Source organism: Corvus kubaryi, unplaced genomic scaffold (assembly GCF_017639235.1).
Source record: "Corvus kubaryi isolate FWS band 111438036 unplaced genomic scaffold, C.kubaryi_AGA036_p1.0 66, whole genome shotgun sequence".
Taxonomy (NCBI): domain Eukaryota; kingdom Metazoa; phylum Chordata; class Aves; order Passeriformes; family Corvidae; genus Corvus; species Corvus kubaryi.
Window position 1 is genome coordinate 29492503 of NW_024582054.1, and position 18623 is coordinate 29511125.

The following is an 18623-nucleotide window of genomic DNA, read 5'->3' on the forward strand; positions in this document are numbered from 1 at the left end:
TGTAAGAATTATCTGTGTTTCTAGTCCTGTGGTTCTCGTAAGAGGTTATGCCAGGAGTAGAAGTTAAAAGAGTAGAATCACGAAATCACAGAATGGTTTGGGTTGAAAAGGACTTAAAAAGATCATCTCGTTTCAACCTCCAGCCGTGGGCAGGGACACCTTCCACCGGGCCCGGTTGCTCAGAGCCCCATCCAGGCTGGCCTTGAACACTCTCAGGGATGGAGCAGCCACAGCTTCTCTGGGCAACCTGTGCCAGGGTCTCAGCAGCCTCACAGTAAAGGATTTCTACCTAATACCTTACTGAATCTACTGACTTCCAGTTTGAAGCCATTCCCCCTTGTCCTATCACTACACGCCCTTGTAAAACAGCCGTCATTCTTTTTTGCATAAAAATAAGTAATTTTATTTTTCAACACTTCAACACATTTGTTCAACATAAAGTCACCAAACCACTGGCTGGCCAGAAAGGGTTCCTAGAATTGGCCATCAAGGGATGTATTTGCACAGAGTAATCCCGTTAGAACTGGTGAAGGTGTAGCTTCCTGTCGGATCCACATGTACTGTTATTTGCATAACCAGTGCATTTCCTTACTCTGCAGGCCAGTTCACATGTTTTAGGACCTTTCTCAGAGAGTTGGCTGTCAGTAGTTTTCTCACACATATGGCAAATGAGTGATAAACATCCAGCCAGAGCTGGGGGTGGAAAATGCAGTTAAATATCACTGCGGCAGACTGGCCCAGGCAAGATAATGCTGTGACCCAGAGAACTGTTAAGGAACTCATCAGTGTTCCCTGCTAATGTCTAACACATGGTTAGAGAGCAGGTCCATGACTCAAGAAACTGGTGGTAAAAAGTTCTGGGGCAGAGAACTGGCAAATGGGGACTGATGCTGGGCTGACCCCACAGTGTTAGATTGCTGTTGGGGAATAGTAGCACATTCCTGTGCTTCCAGTAAACCAGTGCTCTTACTGTTTTGGGACCCAGCAACATGTGCCATGTGTTGGCAGTACAGCAAAGAAATGGGATAATTTCACTGCAAATCATCAAGCTATGGAGAATCAGGACTGAATGCTAGAACAGCAATGTTCCTGCTGAGAATTTGAGGCTTAAAAGGCCTGTGGGAAGTGCTTTCACATAGATTTTTGCTTTACATAGAATGCATAGGTTTGAAAAAATAAAGTACCTGTTCCAAAGACTTTGCAGAGAAAACTTTCAGTCCTGCTCTTCCATCATGTAATCAGCTCACAAAGGGATTTGGGGAACTCTCAGATTTTGGAAGGGAGAAATGCAACTCTTGCAGCTTCCACCTAGGGCACAGAACTGGAGGAAATATACAGGAAATATACAGGAAATATACAGGAAATATACAGGCCCTTCTGTTTCAGCAGCTCAGAGGCTTTAAGGTTGCTTCTTTGGCATTCTAGGAGGGGAATGTAAACCTACATAGTTCAAAACTTGTCTGAGGATAAGGTTTTTCTCCTTTGTGTTTCCTCTCATACACTAAAAAGTGACATCTTTTCTGCTTTTTTCTGCTTTTTTTTTTCTGTTGAGGGTAGAGATTGCTGCCTTGAGTGATTAAACTGCCTTAAGTTAACAACATGTTGTAGTTGTAGGATTAAAGGTCAGAAATTTCTCTTCAGGAGTGACTTGGAAAAGAGAGAAAACATCGTAGTTTAGGGCTTTTATCTGCTAAATGAAAAAATGTAGGAATAAATACAAAAAGCTAGAAGGAACTTATTTTCCCCCTTCATTATGTATTCCCTGTATTTCCTGGAATGCAGCAACAGGCACTTGCAGTCTAAACTAAGATTACACAATTGGTCAAGAGGAAGGATTTTTCTAGACTGTTTAAAATTCTGTGCCTTAGTTGTTTCTTCTGTTGCCTGTATCTGAGGCGTGAATGAACTCTTGGAGGGGAAAATGACCCAGTGTTAAGAGAAAAACCCCACAAAAGATTAACTCCTTCATCTAAGAACTGGATAAGCTCACAAAAACAATTTTTGCCAAAAATAGACCTGACATTCAGGATTGCAGCATAAAAATATCAGGCAGGGAAAGAAAAAAATGAAAGCTATTTTCTTTAAAATATCCAGGTGACCTTATTTGCAGAGTGAGCAGAAGACACCATTGCCATCAGGAGCTGTAGATTCCTACCCAGAGCTGCTAACTTGCATGATATACATGTGTGTGTGAGCAATAAACCTCCCTCCTTGCTTTTCTACATGCCCCAGCTCCTGAATAATAAATGTATCATGATGACAGATAAAACTTTGAAAATTACCCAAATTTATTGCTGGAAAGGAACTAAGAATACTTCTAAACAACTTGTTCTATTACTTCTTTAGTTTTGATCCAGAACCTAATTTTTGGGAAAGGACAGACTAATGAATTTTAAATATACTTATGCCAGAAAATCAGACTAACCTTCTTTTGTCAGAGCAGGAAGTCCTTTTGTATTTCTAACTTGTCTCATGTGGCAGTCAAGCTGGGATTGTTCCTCAGTTGTGCACATCATGTCTCTAAGTAAGAACATGTTCTTTAACATTTATTCTTAATTTTCATCTTGGGATCAAAATGCTGGAAAAGGAAAGGGAAAGGAACAGAAAAGGGATTATGTGATGAGAAATGGTTGAACTTCTGCTCAGCTCATATCAGAGCCATATGCAATTGCAATAAAAAAGTTAAAGCTACTATTTACATGTAGGAGCTCTCAGAGAAACACAGTGGGGAAGGAGACAAACATCGTGAAAATGTTTACAGAGTTTACAGCAAAGATCAATGCTTTATGCATTCAGTACCAAAGCAGACTTACTACCTAATGGTTGTTAGGATAAAGAAGGATAAAAACATTTACTTCAGGATAGGCCAAAGCCCCAGTGTAAGAGAGTTCTCTCTGCTCTGAGTGTTGCCCCAGCACAGTTGTTCTCCCTCACTCACCTCCCTGCCAACATCCCTGGGTTTGATTTGGCATCTCCCACAGTGTGACTGTTTACCTTTGCATCCACCCCCTCTTACCCAACATGTCAAAAGTTATGAAGGTTGCTCTTTAAAAAACCCCCGAAGGCTGCAAAATATATGCCAGAAAGACTTTCAGTGTTACTGGTGAGCTAAAAGCTGTGCCCCTGATGACACAGGGCCCCAGAACCTGTAATTTGTCATGAGAAACTGACCAGAAACCATCAAAGTGAGAAAGAACATTAAGCTTTGCTTTACCTATTAAGTGGGATGGCTAGGATAGGACATTGTCTCCAGTAAAGGGGTAGGACCAGAAAAGTTAGATTAGTTTTATAAACCTTGGTCAGAAAAGAGATTTTGAGAAAACCTGTTTTCAGGAGCACACCAGAAAACCAGTATTAGACTTTGAGACTTCAAATATTTATGGGAAACTTCTCCTGCTTGGAGACGCCTCTCTGAACAATACCTTTATCTACCATGATGAGAGACACAACTTTGTCACGGGGTAACAGTGACACATTTAAACACATGCTATTGGTCCACTCTGCCTTTGATCAGAGGATGACTGAACTCTTACGTAAGGCGTGAGATTGATCTCATGTACGCACTTTGAAACAGCCCTTACAGCTAAGCTGTGTTAATGAAATAGTAGATGGCTTGCACTGTGATTTGTTCCATCATAAAGTGTTTCCCAAGTGTAGTCTCCTAATCTGTTGAGCCATATCATGTGTTCCATCACTGAAATAAGAAGGTGGTGACAAAGCCAGCTGTTGGACAGTCACTACAGAGGTAGCTCTCCTGGGTTAGGATGGTGTTTGCCCTCTGGCTTTCTCAGGGCTCCTGGTCTAAGGGCTGAACCAGCAGAACAGATACTTGGAGTGCTCATTGTCTACTTCAGTGCAAAAGCAGACAAATTAACCAAATCACTTCTGAACACAGATTTAACTCCAAGAAACTGTTTTTTTGTAAAACCTGTGAAGGGAACTTTCGTCATGGCTATTTCTGGCAGGGAGGTAAAGCTGGTTGTGTCCCACAAAGTGACAGTAACAGACTTCTGAAATGCTTTCCTGACCCCTGTCTCCAACTTGCTGATCACCTACCATGCAGGGGTTTTGTATTGACCGCTGTTTATCTGTCACTCTAAAGACAGCAATATTCAGCTCAGATTATCTCTGAATTTCCACTTGTGTTACTATGCCAATGACACAAATTTGTACATAGTTGCGTGAATTTTCCATTGGCTGTTTTTCTTGTCCTTCCAGCTAGCTTCCTTAACAACATCATCTTACCTTCACACAGAAATCCAACAGTTCCCATTGACTTCTTAGGGATCCCACAGAAGGTCTTGGTAACAGTTTGAAGAATTCTGTGTCACACTTGATTCCAGTGAGAACAGTGCCAGAGTGCTTGATAAATGTGGGCCTTAGGTTGTCCCAACTCTTTGATGTTAAGAAGGAATTCAGATCAAAGAAACCATTTTCTAAGTAGTTCCCTCTCTCACTAGTACTTCTACACTAATACTCACTAATACTTCTACAGCATGTTGGGGCACTCCGTGCAGTAAACAACAGCCTAATTCACTGTCCCAACCTGCCCGTGAGTTGTGTATTACCTCATTTTCCAGATAAGGTAGCTGAGAAAGAAGGGAATATTGATTGCCTAAAGCAGAATACAAACTGAAGCAATGGAGCTGTGATTAACTACCTTGACATTTCCACCTCCTCCGAATTCTCTTTGGCTAAAAATTTTTAGATAACAGTGTGTGGCCGCAGAGGACTTCCCACTCCCCGCCCCACCCCACCCCCCTTTTTTTTTTCAACTGCTAAATATCACTAGAAGACTATGAAAAAGTGTTTCCTACATTTTTCAAAGAAATACTTCCAATACCAGTTCCACCTTTCTAACTGTATAGGGAGTTGCACACACTGACACAGGCAGAGGCAGGCAGAGGAAAAGGTGAGTGTTAGGGCTGCAGGTAGAAGGATGTCCAGAAGACAATCTTTCCATTGCAGTTTAATCCACACTGCCTCCCAGATCATTCTCCCAGCCCAAAAAAGGACATCCTGGCAGAGCAAGATTGCAGAGCAAGTTCTATGCCATCTCTGCAAGAGCTTTCACAAGGCACTCTCTCAGCCAAGCAGATCCTGCTCTTGCAGTAGGAGGGTGAAAAGATCCTATAAAGTCTATGGTGGGGGAAGTCCAAGAAACCAGCTTTCCTACAGACCATAATTCCAACAAGTGAGATATTTGGAGACAAAAATAGGTATAAATGCACTTCATTTGCACTTCAAACTTGGGTGATGCAGTCTTTGTTCTTCTCTTAATACCCACACACAGTGTTTGATGGTGCACACAGTTCATAGTATGAAACAGGCTTAAGGAGTTGTACTTTCAGTGTGATTTTACTTACAGCATTCCTGATTCCACTACATGTCCTTTCTCTGTAATTGCCTCTACATCTTAGGACTGCATGTAACAGATCAGACAAAAGGTAACCTAGCACAGGGTCAGGGCTCTGACAGTGACCAGATGTAGATGTGTAAGGAAGACTATAGGAACAGGGCAAACATGATATTCCTGGTCTCCAACCAGTTACAGCTGAAAGAATTTCTAAGACAAACAGGATAATGGAAGTGGGGGAGAAATAGGGTAAAGTTAGGTACAACTGTTTGAAGCCTGTGCTTTCTGTTCTCAGAGGTTCATGAGAGACATAGATCCTTTCCTTGTGTTATATAATATATAGAATGTCTCAATTTTTCTCAATAGACAGGATCTTTGTGTTCTTCTTTTGCATAGCAACTCTTGACCCTGTGAGTCTGTTGGTTAATTTTAATGGTACAAGCATTGATGAGGCACCTCTGCCTCTGTAGTGAATTATTTTTTCCCTTATTTGATGCATGCATGTTTTTTTCTGTCTCTGAAATATGGATACATTTGCCCACTGTGCTTCATTATCTCCCTTTTGGGGTTATTCATAATTAGACTTTAATTTCTTCTACGTAGCAAGCAACAGGTCACAAGGAAATGGCCTCAAGTTGTGCCAGGGGAGGTTTAGATTGGATATTAGCAAAAATTTCTTCACTGAAAGGGCAGTCAAGCATTGAAGCAATCTGCCCAGGGAAGTATTGGAATCACCATCCCCAGCAGTGTTCAGAAAGACATAAATGGAGCTTAAGAGTATGATTTAGTGGTGGATCTGGCAGTGTAAGGTCAGTGGCTGGACTTGAGGTTATTTTTTCCCAACCTTAATGATTCTATGACTCTTGGCATTAAAAATAAAGATTTGTATTTATTTTTCATTGGCCATGTTTGATTGCTGCTCTTTGTAATTAGAAAGAATTACAGTTGAAAGGTTGAAAAGTTGAAAGGAGGAAGAGGCCTAACTGAACTGCTCTGGAAAAGCAGATCTTTGTATGATGTACTGTTCATACAAGCACATGGCCACACACATATGAAACAGATTTTTTTTCCTTGAAGGTCTCTTAATTGAAGTATTTGGAGCTGAGTTTAGCTTTGTGTGAGCACAGTTTGAAAGGACTTAAAAAGAAAGACTTAAATGTGCATCTTTTTAAACGATCTCATTTTTTTAAAAATCTAAATAGTATGAACATAATTGAACCCAGTGAAAGCTTGCTCCACAGTCATTTATATATGTGCCTATATACACGTGCCTCTATTTCCCGGCTTGTTTGCCTTATATTGCAGACTTTTGTATTCCCCAAGTTTTTCAGTTTCTAGTCATAGTGATCACGTTTCTGCCCTTTCCTTTTGCCTAAGATCTGAGTAATGTGTCTGCAATTTACACCAAGAACTGCTCCATTTATAAATGTGAGGCACATTGTTTAGAGACACATTGCTAGTGTTTGCCCTAAAGCTGTGGAGTGTCTCCCTCCCCTCATGCTCAGCTGCACCAGGGAAGAAAAGCAGTGAATTAACCTCACAAGTCTGCAGAGCTCTAGTGCCTGTCCTGCACATCTCTGGGAGAAAGATTTCTCAAAAGAACAGCAAAGCTTGCTCACGTCTGCTACTGTGAGCTCTCCCCTGATTCATAGATTCATCAGATTCATTTCTGATTCATAAACCAGCTGGAGATCTCGTTAGAAAGTCTGTGCCATGAAATGGTCCATCCTTTACCTCTGTCTCCAAGACCTTTAAATAATCCTGCAAGGCGGTGGTGATGTTTTGTCCTTTGTCAGCCATAGCTGGCAAAAAGTGCAATAAGGACCTTTCTGGTCCTCTCTATTGTTTTGAAGCTTGCATTTTGACATCTGTAGCCTGAGCACCCTGGTGAGGATGCTTGTGTATGTAGTAATTCTGCTCTGGAGCCCCAGTGTTTTGCAGATAAAAACATGACAAGCCTGTGCTCCAAACTGTTCCTGAGACAGAGGCAGTGGCTGGTGCTGCCTGGGCCCACAGGAAGATTCAGAGCCTGTAGACTTGTGGTGGAATGGAAATATGGTGAGCTCAAGAGGGAGAAGTCTGCTTGGCCTGTGTTTCCTCTTTATGGCCTAGAAGCCTGGAGAAGAAAATTAATAATCCTTCCAAGAGGAGCTGTGCCAAGCTGGGGTGTTACTGGTGTCCCTCGTGCCCACCCGAGCAGGGTAGGACTGGCAGGCAGATTCTGAAGGAGGCTTGAGTCCCCATACTGATCATACAGGATCAGCAAAGACAATACTGTAGCAAAGAGTCAGACATCTGGTAACAAACAAACAAGACAAACAGATTGTGCCCTGAGACCTCTCCTGCAGTGTAACATTGACACTGGTGCAGGCGTTGACCCTGTGGACGTTCATGGTGGGATGTCAGTATAGGAATAGGTAAGCAGTAAGATCTGAGTTGCTGCCATGGTTTAGAGCTGTTTAATTTGAAATGTGCTTACTAGCTGGTGTTTCTGGATGGCAGGGGTGCACAAAGCATGCTGAGACTTAGGACTCTGAAGAAAATTTCTTATTTTTTTCTTCAGCCTTGGAAAAAAAAATGAGCAGAGAGCTCCCCACAGCCTGCACCCTGCACAGTGATGCTGAGTGCCCAAAAATGGCCTTGAGTTCAAAGGATCAGGCCTTGAGGATGGACTGGAAGAAAGACACCTTTACTTCTACAGCCATCTGTTACCCATGGCCCTATGCTGGGTGGTTTTTGCCCCCATGTCACCTTCCCAGCTGTGGCTGCAGTACTGTTCCATCTCCTGCTTTCCATGGAGATCCACAGCTCTGCAGGAAGAAGGAGAGTATCCCAGAATTTGTTGGATGGAACCTGGGCGATTCTGTTTTTGTTGTTTGTGCAGGAATACTTTTCTAGTTTGGGAAAGCACTTTGAAATATGTTTTTGGCCAAAATCCCTCTCAAGCAATTCTGGCTTAGCTGGATCCAAGTGCTGTTGAAATTGGTGGGGTTAATTCTGTGCCTGTTGGTTCAGGAAATTTGTGTGTCATCATGCCTGCACCCCGTTATCAGTGGATTTCTCTTGAGGTGTGACATTATTGTTCGTCACCATTGATGTTAGCAACATTAGTGGCATTTTAAGAGTGAAAAGTACAAAAAATAATAATTGGTTATCCTATAAAGAGAAAACACCATCCAGGCTGAGGCCTTAGATTTTGTTGAAAAGGAGTCTGTCAGTGGCATTATTAACATAAACATTTCAATTGATTTTATGTAGATAACTTTTTTTATTTGCACCAGTAACAGAGTTAAGCCTTTTAAACTCAGCATATTCAGCTGTGCTACTGCTGTACATCAGGGCTGGATTACTGAGAGTTGGGAGAAGCCTCTCTACTTCTGTGGCATTGACATCTCTCACAACCGCAGCTAAAGAACCATAAATTCAAGCTTAAAGTGACTCTATGCTGGAATTGAATTGACCAATCTGTCAATAACGTAAGGTGGTAATCATACAGGAAAGGATTAATTTGGGGTGCTTTCTCTTGCTGCATATGGGGAAGCTTTAGGGTGACACAGGGGTGTGAATCCTGAGAGGTCAGGGGTCTGTGTGGTTGCAGACTAGAGTCTGGCCACGAGGAACTGTGTGTGCATCTGCACAGCCCTCAGCTTGTGTCTCAGCAGGTACAACTCCTTCCCCTCTCACTGCACCCCGTGTGAAGCATTCCACAATTACCTTTTAAATATAAGAACTGATGGTGGTAGCTCTGTGTGAGGTTTATTCTCTCTTATTTAAGTGTGATTATTATGAGGGGAAGAACATCCATGTTAAAGCTAAAATTGCTTACAAACACAAACATACACTTTCCTTTAGTCTCTGTGATTTACCATTGTCAATTGCCCCAGTGCTGCTCAATGAGCTGGAAAAACAGTTGGGATATGGAGTTTGGCCTTGTCCTGGCTGTTTCCCACCAGTACCCATCTTACCAATGATGCAGGCTTAGACTTGGAAGATTTATATCATGTTATAACAGAGGACTTCTATGAAGGAGAATTGGCCAATTTGTCTGCTTGGCACTGGGCATACGACATCCCTTGAAAACCCTGGGAAGTAGGGAATGGAGGAGGCTGGTGGGCTGCTGGTGTCCTGCCAAACTGCACTGCAGGGTACATGTGGCAGAGCCTGTGCTGAGCATCTGGATGAGCTCAGGCTTTCTTTCTAACTGTCTCGAGTATCACCATGAGATAAACATGTGCTTTTGAGCTTGGACTTGAAACCAGGCAGCTTGACTGCGAGACGAATTTGGGCTTAAAGCTGAACTTAGAGTGAGTGAACAGCATTACACAGGTGTAGTGGGTGACCCTGTCTGGGTGCCAGACACCCTCCAAAGCCTCTCTTTCACTCCCCTCCACACCTGGACAGGGGAGAGAAAATGTAATGGAGGTTCATGAGTTGAGATAAGGACAGAGAGAGATCACTCACCAAATACCATCATTCACCAAATACCATCAAGGGCAAACTGGACTTGAACTAGTGAATTGAATTTATTACTAACAAAATCAGAGTAGGATAATGAGAGGTAGTATAAGACCTTAAAGACACCTTCCCGCACCTTTTTTTCCTTACCAGCTCTACCTCCTCCCCACCAGTGGAGCAGAGAGATGGGAATGGGGGTTTTGGTCTGTTTATCACAGGTTGTTTCTGCCACTGCTTCAGGAGAGGAGTCCTTCCCCTGCTCCAGTGTGGTGTCCCTCTCACGGGAGACAGGTCTCCATGAACTTCTCTCATGTGAGATCATCCCATGGGCAACACTTCTCTCCAGACTGCTCCAGAGTGGGTCACTCTTCCATGGGGTCAATCCCTCAAGGATGGACTGCTCCAGCGTGGGTCCCCCACAGGGTCACAAGTCCTACCAGGACACCTGCTCCAGTTGGGCTCCTCTCTCCATGGGTCTGCAAGTCCCTGCCAGGACCCTGCTCCAGCACAGGCTTCCCACGGGGTCACAGCCTCCTCTCAGACATCCCCCTGTTCCAGCATGTGTCTCCTCCTGGGGCTGCAGGTGGATCTCTGCATCCCTATGGGCCTCCATGGGCTGCAGGGGCACAGCTGCCTCCCCATGGGCTGCACCACGGACTGCAGGGGAATCCCAGCTCTGGCATCTGGAGCAGCTCCTGCCCCTCCTTCTGCACTGACCTTGGTGTCTGCAGAGCTGTTCCCGTCACATATTCCCATCCTGCTCTTCTCTGGCTGCAGTTACATCTGCACAGTAACTTATTTCTTCTTCTCAAATATGTTACCATAGAGGTGTTACCATCATTCCTAACTGGCCCAGCCTTGGCCAGTGGCACATCCAGCTTGGAGCTGCCAGGGACTGGCTCTGCTGGACATGGAGGAAGCTTCCAGCAGCTTCTCACAGAAGCCACCCCCGCTACCAAAACCAGGCCATTCAAACCCAATACAACAGGTCCATACCAAATCTCCCAGCCCATGGTCTTTTGTGCTGATCACTGCAGTCCTCTGGGTTAATGGAAGATCTGAAGACAATTTTCTCTAACAACTGCCAGCTTTGGCATTGTGCTTTCATTAATCTAAAATTTAAGGTGTTTGAAGCCTTGTTAGTAGGAGTACTTTCCAGGTTTTTATGGGAACAATTCTCCCAGGTGCCTACTGCATATTTCTTCCTTAGTCAGTCAGAATACTCCAGGCTAGAAGGGTAAACATATCAACATGAGCCAGTGTCCTGTTTCTACAGTGCTCCCTATAGCTGTACAATCAGGAAAGTCTGAAAGGGAGTGTCTTCATGTGTGAAGAAATTAGAAAACATGGGCATAGTTCAAGTGTCTGTGCTTCCCTGATACTGTCTAAGGAAGATAGAGTGAATTCTGGAGCTTTTAGCACTTCTTATGTGGAGTTGGGTGCTACACGTTAGGAATTTGATGGTACTGGTGGTCCCTTCAGGAATCATCTATTCCCAGAATCACCAGTTGAGAACATCAGAGACATTCATGTCATAATCTCTTTGTAACAATAGTTCCTGGCCTTATTTTAGCAAGCTTTGATAATGTCTTTCTTCTTGTCAGTCCTGACCTCTGGATCCAGCTGGTCTCTCTGCTGTTGTGCCAATAGCTGAGGCTGGAAGGCACCTTTTGAGAACCTGTGGTCAAACTGCTTTACTCAAGTAGGGTCAGCCAGATCGGTCTGCCCAGAACTGTGTGCAGTTGGGTTTTGAAGATTGCCGAGGATGCAGAGCCTATAGCCTTCCTGGGCAACCTATTCCAGCGTCTAGCCACCCTCACATCTCCTTTATTGTTGTTGCTTTTCCCCTTTTGACTCAGCTATTGCCTCCTTGAACCACTTACGCTGAACTGTGCCCTCTCCTCAGGCCCACCTCATGCTAGGAAGCTCTGAGCCAAACCTGAGCAGGTGGTAATCCCACCACAGGACAATATTCCTAGGAAGTTTTTCTTCTTGGTGCAACCTAAATGTATGCTTTGACCACTCAGGAAACAGAATTTATTTTATAAACACTGAGCATTGCCTATCAATAAAGCCTTTCTGAGTCAACTTTACAGAGCAGAATGAGCAGTTAATTAGTATGTGAAAAGGAAAACATAACCTCCTATCAGTTGCTTCTTGTAAAACTTCATACCTTTTCAGTACTGTATTTTAAGAAGTGCAGAATGTTATTTTGTTTTCTTTTGTGGGATTTGTTACAGCAAGGTTGCTATCATCAAGGAAAGAGGCTAAAATTCAACTCAGCTTGATTACTTTTTAATCTAGAGTTTACTTAAGACTTTGTACACCCACATTAAGTGCCCAGTGAGAACTGATGTTTCTGATGGGAGGAAAAGGGGTTTTCCTGATGATACAGGCAGCAAACACTGATCATGACAATGCTGAAGTAAAAAAATCATGTCCCATGTCCCAGAATTAGCAGATCTCAAATACTTCCATATGGCAGGCTAAGAAATGAACAAATAAAGAGTTGAGTGATGTGAAGAGTACCCACACCAAACCCCATCCTTAGGCCAACCATTCAAACTTTGACCAAGATAACAGGCTAAAAAGTCCCTTGTTTGGTTTTGGGTGTCACTCTGCTGTGACAGGATCCTAGGATAGTGCTGGTCCTGCTGTGGTATTGTGATGGAGCACACTATGACATCCCAGCCCACTGAAGTGGGTGGGAATCTTGCCATTTGTTCTGTGACTGTCAGTGACTTCTGCTATCACAGGTGATGCAACATCTGTGGTACAATGATACAAACATCACAATGTAGGTGCTTGACCCTCTGGAAAAAAAAAGCAAACAAATAGTAACAGTAGCTGCCAGCCAAGGCAAATAAAGACATGGAGGAAGGTAAGTTGCTCAGGATTTTTTAAAACTTTTACAAAGTGTTCTGGATGCACACAGAATTTCTATTCTTGTTAATTAGCTCTGAAGAAGTGTTAGTCATCTTTTCTTAAATAGTGAGAAACATTTTGGCTATAGCACAAGTTCAAAGTAAATGCTCCTCACACAGCAAGAGCAGGAATCAGTGCTTGTTTCCTGGAGAAATATGAATTTCACAAAGAACTTATTTAATTTTAATCTGTGAGGTCTAGGTTGGGTTACCTGTCAGCTATGTCCATAGGCTGTTCTCTGTGGGCTGAGCCCTCTGAAAGCCAAGGGGCCAGCTGAAAGCAATCACTTCAAATGTGGTTTTAGACTTTCTGAATATGTCCCTGACTGCACAGGTTTGGCAAATACTGCATCTGGTAATGGTGAAGGTCACCACAAGCTGAATATCTGCACAGAGCAGAAAGGACATTTTAAGCTGTGTGTAATGAATGTCACAAGCTCACTCTCTCTGTGCTTTTCCACAAAACCCAACAGCTGTATTTAAACAGTCCTGAAGGACTCTCTTGGTAAAAGGCAGTGCTGTTGCTTCCAGTCCCGAGGGAGTGATGGATATGAACTCTTACAGTGGGGATACTGCAATCTTTCCCCACCCTCTCATGACAAGTGGCAGTAGCAGCACATGCTGAACACATTCAGACAGTGGCAGTATTCCCAGTGAAGCACATGCTCCCCTGAGCTTCAGGAGTGGAACTGGTTGGGCCAGACAGCATTTTGCCCAAGGTCTTTCCATGCTCCCAATTCTTCTTGGAGAGAGCCAGTTATTTATAGAAAGCAATGTGAGTTCTCTTGTATCAGTCTCTTCCTTGCAAACCATTGCTCTTCAAGAAATGTTTTGGCAGTTCTGTGTCCTGCAAGTGGTAATATTGTCAGAAGTCTCTCTTGAAAGAGTCCAGATATCCTGCAGCTTACTGGGGGAGTCCTCCACACCATTAAAAAAAAAAATGGAAACATGTTAGACGGAATTCAACAGGTGCTGTGAATTAAGTATAACCTGCCACTCAAGCCTGTTTTATGAATATTTATAGTTTCCATTATTTTGATCAAGAGCCTTGTGGATCTAACTGTTTATTCTGCTATTTGCCCTAGTACCAAAACCATTCATGGAATTAATCTGGTAAAATCGAAAATGTTAGAAAGCAAAGCAGTTTCCAGACGCTTTGGTGTGAGATCTTTAGAATGAGAGTAGATAATAAAGTGTTTTTTCTTGTGAGGTGACCTGTCTTTTGTTTTCTCCTCAGAACCCCTCCTATAGCTGTAAGAATAAAATCGGTTGCACACTTTTCCATCAGAGTATTTCAGTGCTGCATTTTCACTCCAATATGGAATAAATATGCTTCACTGTACGTTGAGTTTAGTGACCACATGGCCCTTGCATGCCAGAACCTGGAAGACTGGACCCGAGGTAGATGCTCAGTAAATTGTGCAGCTAAAGCTGTTATTCAGATGTTTGACACGAAGGGGAGCTCTGGTAACAGAGAAGAGAAACTTGCCCTGCATCATCTGCGGACACTGAACGGGAAAGGATGGTGTAAGGCTGCTCCCAGAATTAGTCTGGTCCTACAGCCTTATTTGCAAAAGCTAAGTGTATTTATCTCATTTGTTAATAAAGAGCTCTTCTTGTGCAGGCAGCTAAAGCCTCTACAGCTGGTGAGATAATCGCCTGTGTCTGTGTGCTACGGAGCTCCTGCCTGAAGGAGCTGAAGACAAAAGATTTCTTTTTGTCTTTTCTCATCTTTTAGGTTTCAGCCCTGCTTCTACTGACTACAAATTAGTTCAGTCCCTATTATTCCTTGGTTTGTGCCAAGTCTAAAAAACAGGGTACATGCTTTATCAAGGTCCTGTTATAAAATGTTATAAAATGATCTCATGTTATAAAATTACTCTTAACAAGGGAAGCAAAATAGTATCATTTAATTTATTCTTTTCTGTTTTCTTATGGGCAGAATAAAGGCAGAAGGAAAGTTAAAAATTTTTGAGGATTGCAAAATAATTTTCAGGGAGTAGCAAGGGCTGGTTGCTCCATAAGGGAAGGTGAGCCAGCAGCAGAGGGTGATTCCAGCCTGGTCAGTGTCCTCACTGATGGCTGAACTTAGAATCACAGAATTATTTGGGTTGGAAGAGACTTTAAAGACAATCTTGTTCCAACCCCCCTGTCATGGGCAGGGACACCTCCCTCTAAACCAGGTTGCTCAAAGCCCTGTCCAGCCTTTGAATCCAGGGATGGGGCATCCACAGCTTCTTTGGGCAACTTGTTCCAGTGCTTCACCACCCTCTGAGCAAAGAATTCCGTCCTAACATCTAATCAAAATCTCTTTTCTTTTAGTTTAAAACTATTGCCCCTTATCCTATCACTTATCTGCCCATGTAAAAGGTCACTCTTTCTTATTTTTATTACCCTCTTTATGTGCTGGAATGTGCTCTGAGGTTTCCCTGGAGCCTTCTCTTCTCCAGGCTGGACAACCGCAGCTCTCCCACTCTGTCTTCATAGGAAACATGTCTTCATGTCTTCATGTCCTGTCTGAACATGGTGGACAGGGATGGATGATTGTAACAGAGTCCATCAACAGTCCCAGACCAGACAAGTAATGAATGAAATCCAGGGTCCAAACTGGGATCAGGAGCAAATGGAGACAGGGTTATAGACAGGGCTACCGCATGGGTCTGAAGTCAATCCAGGATACAGGGACAAAGATAGGCTGGAGACAAGCTAAAATGTGTGTTCTTGGGGTCCATCCACCTATGACACAACTCCATGGCTTGTCTGGGATACTGGGCCTGAGACTGGACTGGGGACATATTTGAGTCTAACTCAGCTTGGGCAGGGGCTGCAGTCCCTGATGGGCCTGGTCAGGACTGTTCAGTTGTGGTGCAGGGCCAGCAGCCTCCCCTTCCCTCAGAGCTGCCACGGGGGCAGGGTCCTGCATCTGCTGTGGGACAGCCACCAGCACAGCATGTAATGAATAGCCTGCCTGGCAGCTGAAAGCACACTGCCTTCAGAGGGAGATCTATAAAATAAGTATTGATATGCTGCATTGTGGGTCACAGATTCTTCAGAGACTTGGTGAAGTAGGGGAAAAAATCATCATTTGGGCCTTCTGTAAGATTAGTTTTAGTCATGATAGTGAAAAATGATTATCAATCATGACTCTTCTGGATTTTTGTCATTGGGCTTTTAAAGCACTGCAATCTGCATTGCAGGCTTTCCCTACCAGCAGCCTGAATGCCAGGAATTGTTTCCTCATTTACACCCAAATGATAACTTGCTTACTATTCTCATTTGCTTTTCATGCAAAGAGCACAATTCATGAGAAACAAACTCTTATGCTTTTCGAAAGAGCAGGACTTAGTTCTTTTACATAAGGCAGTTTATTGTAACTGTGCCCTTCCTCCAGCATCTGGAGAGGTTTGAGCAGGATATTAAGCAGTTTGCATCTTGGTATGGCAGATCATTTGTTGATTGCTCACTTGCTATACATTTGCATGATGAACTGGCTCAAGGTTGAGGATTCTTGTTCTGTCTGCATTTTCAGTTCAAAATTCGAATAGCCCAGGTTGAATTTTCATAGAATCATAGGATATCCTGAGTTGGAAGGGACCCATGAGGGAGGATCATTGAGTCCAACTCCTGGGCCTGCACAGGACACCCCAAGAATCACAGCATGTGTCTGAGAGCATTGTTCAAGCACTTCTTGAGGTCTGTCACACTTGGTGCTTGGAGTCTGTTGCAGTGTCTGACCACCCTCTGAATGAAAAACCTTTCCTCCAACCTAAACCTCCCCTGATGCATCTTCATCCCATTGCCTTGGGTCCCATCGCTGGTCACTAGAGCTGCAAACTTACACTGTTACCTTTTATATTATTGTATCCCAGTTAGCCCAGTAGCCCTTATCTCCTCTGACTGTCCAGGTTGTTTAAGGAAGACACTGCTCAGTGTAAGGGTCTCACCAAAAGTTTTTATCTGTGAAAGACATGTCTAGAGCCTGTAATCAACAAGATGAGATGGGTTCTTGTTTAACTAGTACTGTCTTCATCACATCTAGGAGGTCTCTGATATTTTCCTGTGGGTCTTAAAATCCTCACATTTTATCAGGTGGAACTGTGTGATTGGACAGGTAGCAGGGAGATAATGGTGTCTGCATGAAAGCCTGGTTAGCTCTTCGGGCAAATAAGAATTTTACTTATGAATTAGGTTGCTTGTGTCCTTCCTGTTTTAGATATCCTGCATTTCCAGTAACACACCTCATTTCTGATACTAAGCCATGATTACTTGCTCCTGTTATATGGATTGCACCTGCCTACTTAGTAATTCAGATGCTTCATTTCACCTTATGATTTTGGGTTTTCTGCAATCTGATCACACTCTTCATAGGTATGTAGCTACATTAAGATTAGGTGGACACCCACAATCTCCCAGATTAAACTTGTATATCATCACAGAAGTCAGAATTTCACTGGTTTTCTTTCTGGCTAGCTGGTTGTCTCCTCTGTTAGGTCAGCTTATTGAAAAAGATTCCACAGAGAAGCAGTTTTGGTTTTGAAACTGAGACCAGTATTGCCTTTTGTGCCAAAAAAAAATCATGGATCATCTGCAGCTGCCCTTCTTTCCACTGGTCAGTGGATATTACCAGACTGGCTGAGGCTGGTGGGACTCAGCCAGACTTGATCCAAATAGAAGTGACTTTTGGTACTCAGCAAGTGAAGAAAGCCAATCTATTATGGTATGACACTGGTCAAACTTCATCAAAAAAAGCAGCCAGGAAGTAACTAGGAGTGACTGATTGGATTTTGGGTTCAGTAATGTGCTAAAATAGATTAGAATTTCAAAACAATTGCAGTAGCTCTAGTAGATTCATACTGCATCAATTATACAAAGATATGATAAGGACTGGTAATTTGTTACCTGGAGACTGTACCAAGCACCTCACACGTGCACGGATTGGAACTCGTTAGGTCTCACTCCAATGAGTGCACCAAAAGTATAGCAAATAATTAATGGAGGGAAAACATCTATCAAAGATTGTATTTTAAAAAAGCAGAAGAGGGGGGACACTCATACATAATCACAATTTCTCATTTTTTACATGAAACTGTGATTACTTTAAAAGTACCTAATTCTGACACCTGTTTCCATGACAACAGGAGCAGCAGCTACAAATGGCATCCTTGGAGTTCTTGTTGGTTGCACAGGCACAGGAAAGTGGAGGTATCGTATAAAGGCATTGGGACCATTCAGCAGAGTGTTGACAGGAGAAGAGGAAGGTTTCATGGTGTGTTAAAATCCCTTAACACACTTACAGAAACTCCCTACGGCTAATAATATTATTATTCTTTTAAAAAAATAAAAAAATTAAAGGTAATTTTCAATTTAAAGCTAAAATTATCAGCGAGAAGTACATTTTGCCTTGAAAAACCACATCTCTCAAGCAGCTAATAACATGAGGCTTGGAAAAGAAACACTAAACGTAACAACATTGTTGTATTATTCTGTGCCCCTAAAACTGCCTGATAGACACTTACTTGCCTTTTATCACATCCTTTCCTTAATGGTAATGCATTACATCTAATTTCAATATGTGCTGGCAAAACATCTTTTTATATGTTTCTGAATCATATATTTACTTGTAGTTTGTTACAATGAACAATCTTAGTTTTCTATGTGACTTGTCTAAATATTTTCTTGGACCAGAAGTGTTTTGCAATGGAAAACTTAGGCATGAATTCCTACTTAGTTGGGCAATACTGTAAAATCTGGAAAGGAACACCACCAGCATGATGGAGTGTTCTACTTCTGTGGAAGTTGTTGTTGAGATGTCTCCCATGTAAAATGGATGTGTGGACCATTTGTGCAGAATTTCTGAATGTTTGCAAAGTATCAGATCTGAGCAGCCC